This window comes from Pectinophora gossypiella, chromosome 4 (assembly GCF_024362695.1).
Source record: "Pectinophora gossypiella chromosome 4, ilPecGoss1.1, whole genome shotgun sequence".
Lineage (NCBI taxonomy): Eukaryota > Metazoa > Arthropoda > Insecta > Lepidoptera > Gelechiidae > Pectinophora > Pectinophora gossypiella.
The window spans coordinates 6035949-6045353 of NC_065407.1; the positions used below are offsets into that span (position 1 = coordinate 6035949).

The following is a 9405-nucleotide window of genomic DNA, read 5'->3' on the forward strand; positions in this document are numbered from 1 at the left end:
CAATATTGTTTTCTTAGATGAATTGCTTCGATGTGGCCATATTAACCCTCCTGTACTACGTTAATACGTGTTGTGAATATAATGTCGGGACCAACCCTCTCGGGATTTAATGACGTCATGTTGATAATGTTTCTAACAATGTTTTGTAACAATAAATGTATAAATAAATACATTTTTTTAACGTGACTTATTGTAGATTTGCCGCAGGTGGCATTAACTACTTGACCGGACAAATAGGGAGCGCTGAAGGCTCTCACCCGGTAAACAATAAATACAAATCGATTAGAAGTAAACTGATATTGGATTGACTGATTTGTACTAGTGAAAGCGAAAATATCTCGTTAATAAAACGTTATGATTAAGGCCTTTTACTTCAGAAGCATTACTTTCATATCTCGAAAATCTATTACTTACTACCTCCAAAGTCATGCTTCGTAATATTGATCGAAACACTTCTTTTGCTCGCGTTCATGTATCTAAAACTGGTTTTTATTCTAATACTCAGCTTTCTAAATGGACATTGCAAATGCTAAAACTTGACCTAAATGCTGGCAAATCATAATATCTAAATTAAAATCTATAAACAGATACAGATTACAATTGACTGACAATGTTATAGGAACTCTGGTGAACTATGCCCGTTGAAAGAGACACGTACATATTAAGTTTTATTCTATCATCATCATCACCAGCCCATTAACGTCCCCACTGCTGGGGCACGGGCCTTCCCTATGGATGGATAGGGAGAACGGACCTTAAACCATCACGCGGGCCCAGTGCGGATTGGTGGTTATTAACGACTGCTAATGCTGCCGGGACCAACGGCTTAACGTGCCTTCCGAAGCACGGAGGAGCTCGAGATGAAAACTTTCATTTTTGTGGTCACCCATCCTATGACCGGCCTTTGCGAAAGTTGCTTAACTTCAACAATCGCAGACCGAGCGCGTTAACCGCTGCGCCACCGAGCTCCTCCTTCCCTCAATCAACCGGAGGTAGTATGGAGCATACTCCAACAAATATTGTTCCACTGTGGATTGGTGGAGGTGTTTTACGACTAATCGTCTGGACCAACTGCTTATCGCGCCTTACGAAGCAGAGAATCATCTCACCTTTTCGGACAATCAGGTGATTCCATGCAATTGCCTTACCAAGCAAATGACAGTCTCACAGAGATAATTTCAACAATACCCCCACATATATAAATATATAACTCACGCCTATTTACCACTGGGGTAGGCAGATACTATGGAATTCCATTTGCTTCGATCCTGACACACTTATCTTACTTCCTCCATTTCATGACCATGATTATGACACAAAGTTCCATCAAAATAAACCAAATAATAATATATCATACCTACCCATTAGTATATTTCCATCCAATTAAAATGATGAATATAAATTAAATCATCATTTGCACAATAGTTTACCAGCGGTGTTTCAATCTTATTTTTTTTACATAACATAGAATTAAGTTAATGTTCAAAATATTATAATTTATAAATATTTATATTTTGTGTTTCAAATTCTCTTCGATGCACTGCTGGTCGAGAAATTTGTATTCAATTTGGAAATAAAAATACACATTCTGGCCCCGATTCCTGCAGACACCGCCTAATTTTATTTTAAGTTATATCCGTCATTTTCATATCCGTCGAAAAGGAAAGGGACGGATGATTTAAAGCTCTTAATTTTAGGAAGAATGAGTAAATGAATGAATAACCCGGGCGAATCAAAAAGGTACGTCGCTGGTATGCAATCCGTTTGACGTGCTGTCTACTTAACTGTGTCGGGTTATTGACTGATGTAAAATTTTTAGACGGTTGGTTTAAATTTGTGCTTAAAATTGACGTGTGTTCCATAAATTTTATGCTTGTCGATTACCCGTCCCTTTCCTTTTCGGCGGATAAGAAAATGACAGATATAACTTAAAATAAAATTAGATGGTATTTACAGGAATTAGCACCAGTATATTCATAAACTTACGCCTTGGATCCCTAATAGAGTAGGCTTAGCCTTGAGTAATTACAAGATAACATGCAGCCACTTTTGATTCGAAGTCCTAAGATGAATATGATGACAGGTGATCAGCCAGTCGACTGATGTAAGTAAATAGTCGTTACATGAGCCGTGTGAGGGGCCTTTAGCGGCTCAATAATAACCCCGACACCAGGGTTGATGAGGTTGGTGATTCCCCTCACAACCCACATGATAGAAGAAGCCCGTCCACCATTATAATGGTCTATCATGTTGGACTTTAGTCGTCAATTAGAAAATAATAATTATAGACATAAAATAAATAGAGTAGTACATTGCATCGTCCTTGACTCGAATGTTGTCCGAATATTCGAAAACTACGTCGATGGCTGATTTTTACACCGAGTGCTAAGTACTTTATGGTGACTGCATTAATTAGGTACGACAAAAAATAGTAATTATTATTATTTGAATTTTAATTTCACGGCCTCATTTCGTTTTATCCGGAATTTAACCTTTGTCTAGTTTTTTTTTTTAATTTACTTACCTTTTTTCCGTATTTCATAAATTTTAAACGACTATAATCTGTGCATTTAATCATTTTGGTATTAAACATTTTTCTATGAGTAACAAAAAAGACGATCGAGCGCGTTGATGTCTTTTCTATGGCGTGTTTTCAATTCGTAGCAAATGTTCACAACATACCAAGTATTACGCATTTGGGCAATTTTTTTTTTATAATATAATTAAGTTATTTATTAATTCTATACATGTTTAGTATTGTTTATATACCTTTACGAATTTAGTGTAACATAGTGACAATAATTATATAACTAAAATGCAGAAATTGCTACCTTAGCAATAAGGGCGCCTTTTGTAAGTTTGTTTTTTAATTTGTATTCCTGTGTCATATGTTCCTTTTGTGCAATAAAGAATTTAGTATTGCGGCGCCGATAAAATTCTCAAGGTATTACAAAATTAAAATGTCAACAATTTTGCTTAAAAAACTTTCACAAGAATTTAAGTCAAAACTTGAATAAGTTTCAAAAGAGAGTGAAAGTCCTTGAGACCGCATTCAAGTTCAATCAAACACAACATAATAAAAGAGCCTTCTGGGAGTGTGTATGAGAATTTGTATAGCTTGTCAATTGTTAAACGGTTAGGCAATTTCTTTTCCGTGTTAAATTCCAAATAACACATTGTTTTGAGAAAGGAGAATGGACAAATTGTATTAGGCAAGCCGTTATTGTCGCAAATAGTTATAAACTATACTTACTAGAATTGATACATATTTTTGTGTAAAAATCATCGTCCCCACTGCTGGGGCACGGGTCTTTCCTATGGATGGATAGGGAGAACGGGCCTTAAACCATCACGCGGGCCCAGTGCGGATTGATGGTTATTAACGACTGCTAATGCAGCCGGGACCAACGGCTTAACGTGCCTTCCGAAGCACGGAGGAGCTCGAGATGAAAGCTTTTTTTGTGGTCACCCATCCTATGACCGGCCTTTGCGAAAGTTGCTTAACTTCAACAATCCCAGACCGAGCGCGTTTACCGCTGCGCCACCGAGCTTCTCAATGTGTGTAAAAATAATATACATTAAAATACATTGTAACGTTGAATGCAGGTAGCAAATTATCGGTCATCTTGGCGAGCCTTGGGAGAGGCTTATGTCCAGCAGTGGATGATTTCTGGCTAACGATGATGATAAATACGTTAAACATCACGGCTTTATCCCTGAAGAGGCAGACAGACGTGTACGTATAGTATACAGCATATATAGTAACATGTAAAAAAAACCTGACAGAGCGCAGCACTGTCAGTACTATTCAGAGACGGAGGACACACCTAGTACGGCTTTGAAATAGACTACTCTGGGCGCTATCACACTCGCGTTAGAGTACTACGGGGCGAAAGGCAAGAGGGAAACCACTGCCCTATTTTTTCATAAAAAGTAGCATGGAGAATGCTACACAGCCAAGAGGCCAAGACCGTAGCTCTTTTGTGAGTGTGCGTAAAAAAAAAACAAACAAAAATAATAATTCGTGCAGATACAATTTTAAATTTAGTTTAACTTGTCAGTTTTAAACACTTATGTGGACTATTTATTAATAAAAAATATTAATAAATTATTAATAAAAATAAAATTTATCTGCAAAATATTTAAATTGTTAATAGACAAATCATCCATAAGTGTTGGCATTGCCACGTAAGTAGTTTTAAAATAGTTGTATCTTTTTCTTACACTTATCTTTAAGAACGGCACTATTTTTAGACCTGTCAAACTGAAATAAAATCAAATTTTGTCTTCCATAATCGGTACTATTTTTTTTATCTGGTAAGTTACTGAGAACTAAACAGAGATGCGTGTGGGCATCCGCCGATCGCGTGGTGACGGTGAAATGCGCGGCCGCCGGCCAGTAGCCGACACACGAACCACTTTCCATTTCAATCGCATATTCTAATAGTATATTACGTTAAACGTAATCTTGGCCTACTGAAAGTGAGACTTGAAGTCCAATTTGTGGGACAAATATCTCCCGAGCGATTTGGATAATCTAGCTATCATGGCCGTTTTGACGTTTATCCCGCCTATCAAGTTTTCTATTAATACTTCGCTATGTTAAAGTAACAAATTTTAATAGCAACAATAAAAAAATAAAATAAAAATTGTTTATTCATAAAAACATAACAAAGTTCGTTGTCGAGACTTCCCAGTAAGTAACAATAGTACTTGTGTTGGGAATGACTCGCAACCTCCCTTTGGATGACACAATCGGAGAATAACAAAATAAAAACCGACTTAAAGCTATCAGCTGCTGCTAGCTGTACTTTATCATATTCATCAAGTTTCATATTAAGTTATAAGTATAATATACTGTCCTGGTTTAAGTTTGGCTCCTTTCCGGTCTGTTGAAATATATTAGAAATAAGCTGAAGCGTTGGCATGTTTTGTGTGTAAACTTGTCTGTATGTTTTTGTTTCGTAAATAAAAAAATATATATTGACTGAGAACACATAACATTAGCTCTCCACTATATCCCAATTGGTGTAGTGTCGCGGAATCGTTCTAGTATGTGGACAGCTTAAAAGGTATCTAGAGGTATCCCATTATCACGTAAGATTAAGTTTACGATTATTAACAACTAAATTACCCGTGCAGCCGCTACTGCTCGATGCTCGTCCACCATTGTGAAATTAATAACTATTGAAGATTCGATAGACTAACTTCTTCCAATTGCAAACTTAGTTTTTATTTTAGTTTGCGAAAATATTACACCAAGATGTGGCTTTTTAAGTACATAAAAATGCAATGTAATAAAAAGGCTATGAGAGTAGACAAACTATGTGAGTGTTATGCATATTTTAAACTAACCGGCGGCAAAGTCCGATACTAACTCACTTTCCTTCTGCGATCGGTAACCCGATATCAGTCAACTTTTTTTATTTATTCATTCGATCGCATTTACATTAGAGTGATAGTAAAAGTGAACTTATTTTTTTTCGTATGGAGAAATTTTAGAGATAGTTGCATAGAATTATCTAATGTTATGTTGGTAGCAACGAATGGATTTCATTGTTTGTATGGTGTAAGAAACTTGCAATGTGCAGTCATGTTATTATGTTTGCGTATGTTTTGTATGTTCATGGTGCTAAAAATGGCGTACGTAGTGAGACTGCTCAAAGAATATTCTAGATTTTTTTCAAAATAAAGTTTTCGTTTTTCGGTTTATGTGCAGTAAACAAAACAGATTGATTGAGAAATTTGTGTAGGTACTAATAATTGTTTATAATTTGAATTAGTTACAAATAAAGCAGACCTGTTTAAATTTAAACTACAATCAAGTTCATAAATATCATACAGAACTTAATTGTAACAATCAGACATCGTACATATAGATACAATACAACTTGGGCGACCGTATTGCTCTAGAACAATTTCTTCCAGGCATTCACTAACTGGTTAGTAAACAGTGCTTCCTGGGAAGCAGCCATTTAAGTTTATAAAAAGCCTATTTATTAAAACAATATTTAGCTACAAGCTAAAATATGTTTTTTATCTATAGGTATTAAAAAGAGAGTTTTAACACCCACACGCCCAAAACCACGGTCAGCGTTTTTTTTTTTACCTTAAAAAAAACCACATTCTTGCAGAACGCAGTTTCAGACAAGCGAAACAATTAAATAGTAAAGCCTCAGTTTCAAGATATCGACGTAACTTCGCTCCAAATTGAAACCAACGTAAAGCAATAGGGTGTTGCAAGTTACGCAGATATTCGTAACTTAGTAACGATAGATTGTTTCATACACTTAAACTGTGGCCTTAAAGACCCATAATTTACATACAAATTATATAAAACTTAAGAGACTTTAACACATTCTGTTTTCACAGTTCAAACTCAAGCTCGTGATGTCTATCAAGGAAGAGCGAAGAGTCACAAATAATCGGAAGATTTCAGACTCTTTTGATTATGATGTCCTAAAGTGAAATGAACCGTACCGATTTTACATGTACGATAGGTAAGTAGTTCCATCATCACCAGCCCATTAACGTCCCCACTGCTGGGGCACGGGGCCCGCGTGGTGGTTTAAGGCCCGCCCTATCCATCCATAGGGGGTAAGTAGTTATTAATAAATAATAGGTAGGCAGGTACTAAGCATGGGAATGGCCTTATCAATGCTGCCACCAAATTCGGTGGAAAATCGATTAAATTTTAGGTACTTATATACCTATTCTTACAATGAATTCCCTGTGTTTATCTGACAGGTACTTAGAATTAAAATAATATTTATGACTAGTTCTTGTATTGTAATTAACACGAAACGCATGATTCTTGGTAATATAATGTCAGATCTTGTGATAGTTATAATGAATGTGGCGGTGTAATTTGTAATTAGAGAAAAGCTGAGGGTTATTTTATATACAATTAAAATATAGTTGTAACATTTCTCTCGTGGCAAATGAAGTGAAATGTCTCAAGTCGTAATTGTCGGTGGGGTTTACTTTCAAACGAGTTCTGTAATACAGCCTGCTCGAGTTGCCAGAGTGAGACTGCGAAATAAATCGCTTTTTTTAAATCTCATTCTGCCGCAAATTCAAATTGTAGTGGTCGTGACTGCGGCCACACTCATGGTCAGCCTTTAGAAAGCGAATATTTTATATTGAGTAACAAACTACCTACAACAATTATGCAAAATACACCTCACCTTTAATGTAGTTTACTTTCTTCAACTGCAACTGTATAATAACACTAATAAAATTTTAAGTGGAATCCACCATCGTTCCAACGGCACTATGGATGCAAACACCTGCGATCACCTTCACTTTCAGTCGAAAAAGAAAAAAAACTCGGTTAAACACAACACGCACTTCCCGCCAAAATTCTACATTATTATATTTTTTAAAGATCGATAACAAATCGGGTTCCGAATCAGTGGATCGATGTCAACGGCCGTAATGCAATCCGGGCACTGGCTGGCAAGTGTCGCGGTTTTCGGCTCGTAACGCGCGAGTGCACTTGCAATTAAGAAAATAAAAAGTTTCGAACGTAGAGTTCGGTGTTTGAATTGTGGCGGGAAGTGTGTGGTACGTTGTGCGCGTGCGTCGAAGGTAGCGCCGTGGCCGGTCGGTGCGCGAGTAGCGACTGAGGCGGTGCGAACACTCTCCGCATGCGCTGCCCACTGCCCGTGTGTGTTCAATGTTAATCCGTGATATTATTTCAGCTGCAGCCGACCACTGGTACTCGACCCGCCGTCTCTGGTCACCACACCTTGTTTGCCAGTTGCATTCAATGCAATTAACAGACCCATACAGCTCCTGAAACGATGGTTAGCGTTGTCTACAAGTCGAACGATGAACAATAGAAACGGTCTTAGCAATTTTTTCAAAGGATTTCAAAATGAGAGCTTAAATAGTTCAAAATTTGCGTAAATATTGCCAGTGCCGGTTGTCATGTGCATCTCTGCAAATATTTGTTATAATTTAAAGCTAGTTTCCTGAAAATGTCTTTTGTTAGGTGCCTACAAAAATTAGGTTCTATTACACGTGTCCTAAAAAAAATTGTGCAAGTCTTCAGGCACTTTTAGTCACTAAACTTGCGCAAGAGTAAACTCTTTCTTTGTGCACTTGACAATTCTCAATGTTCACATATTACAAGGACTATTGGTATCACTGAGAGGTAAAATGTGAAACGTTAATTCATGCACTCTACGGTTGAATCCTAAGAAGTAGGTAAAAACAGAATTATTTTATATCAACCACAATTATTATGACCTCTTAAAAATTTGTTACATACATACATAAACTCACGCCTATTTCCCACCGGGGTAAGCAGAGTCTATGGAATTCCATTTGCTTTAAATTAGTTATAAGTCATTGGTGCTAATTCCTGTAAATACCATCTAATTTTATTTTAAGTTATATCTGTCATTTTCTTATCCGCCGAAAAGGAAAGGGACGGGTAATCGACAAGCATAAAATTTATGGAACACACGTCAATTTTAAGCACAAATCTAAACCAACCGTCTAAAAATTTTACATCAGTCAATAACCCGACACGTTCATTTACTCATTCTTCCTAAAATTAAGAGCTGTGAATCATCCGTCCCTTTCCTTTTCGACGGATATGAAAATGACAGATATAACTTAAAATAAAATTAGACGGTGTCTCCAGGAATCGGGGCCATTATCTACGTTTATTATTTGTAAATCATTAACATTTACCTAAATACATGCGGATTTTGTCTTTCTGTATAAAATTAATTAGTAGGATGTAGTATTTCGAAAGCTTAGATCCTCACTCTATCATAGTTCTAGGGGTGCAATCATTTTGGTTATAGGAAGTAGGAACTTTTTCTCTAAATATTACGCAGGAAAACCTAATTGGGAACATACATACATACTTACATAAACTCACGCCTATTTGCCACCTTTTTTTTACGTGACTTATTCATTGTTTTAAGACTTATTGTAGATTTGCCGCAGATCGTATTAACTACTCGGCCGGTTGCAAACAGGTTGTAATGATTCTCTTATTATATTTGAAATGTTTAATAACGCCTGCATAAATATTATAGCTTCTACTAAATAAATGTGTATTGCGTATGTACACATATCAGGCGCTTTTAATGTGTAAATAAATAATAATAGACGTTCAAAAGCTATTCATCTATAATTTTATTAAAATTATTTACCTTAGTTTATTAACTAAGCTAAAATTTTGTATATAATCTAAAAACTACAAAAGTGTACTATTTTACCTATCTTACGGGTTTCGGATTCGTTCAGAAACACCTCTGTAAAATCCCATTTGTCACATCAAAAAATGTTTTTTCGGAAATAAAAGTTACTACTAGCCAACGAATATACGCTATATGCTGTATTCAATTTTTATAATAATTAAATATTGTATAAGACGTTACTCTG

At 36.1% G+C, this 9405-nt stretch overlaps 1 protein-coding gene across 11 annotated transcripts in view; it reads right to left on the minus strand.

Moving 5' to 3' along the window:
- Positions 1-7658, minus strand: part of LOC126366181 (uncharacterized) — a 156591-nt gene extending 148933 nt beyond the window's left edge. For 9 of the 11 annotated variants that reach the window (XM_050009147.1, XM_050009150.1, XM_050009155.1 and 6 more), the window contains exons 1-2: positions 7529-7650; positions 7188-7304 (exon numbers count right to left, since the gene is read on the minus strand). The gene's annotated coding sequence lies outside the window, so the exon portion shown is untranslated. Of the gene's footprint in view, positions 1-7187; positions 7305-7528 lie in introns of all 11 variants that reach the window. The other 2 variants (XM_050009145.1, XM_050009146.1) reach the window with 2 other exon arrangements.
- Between the last annotated feature and the right edge of the window lie 1747 nt (positions 7659-9405).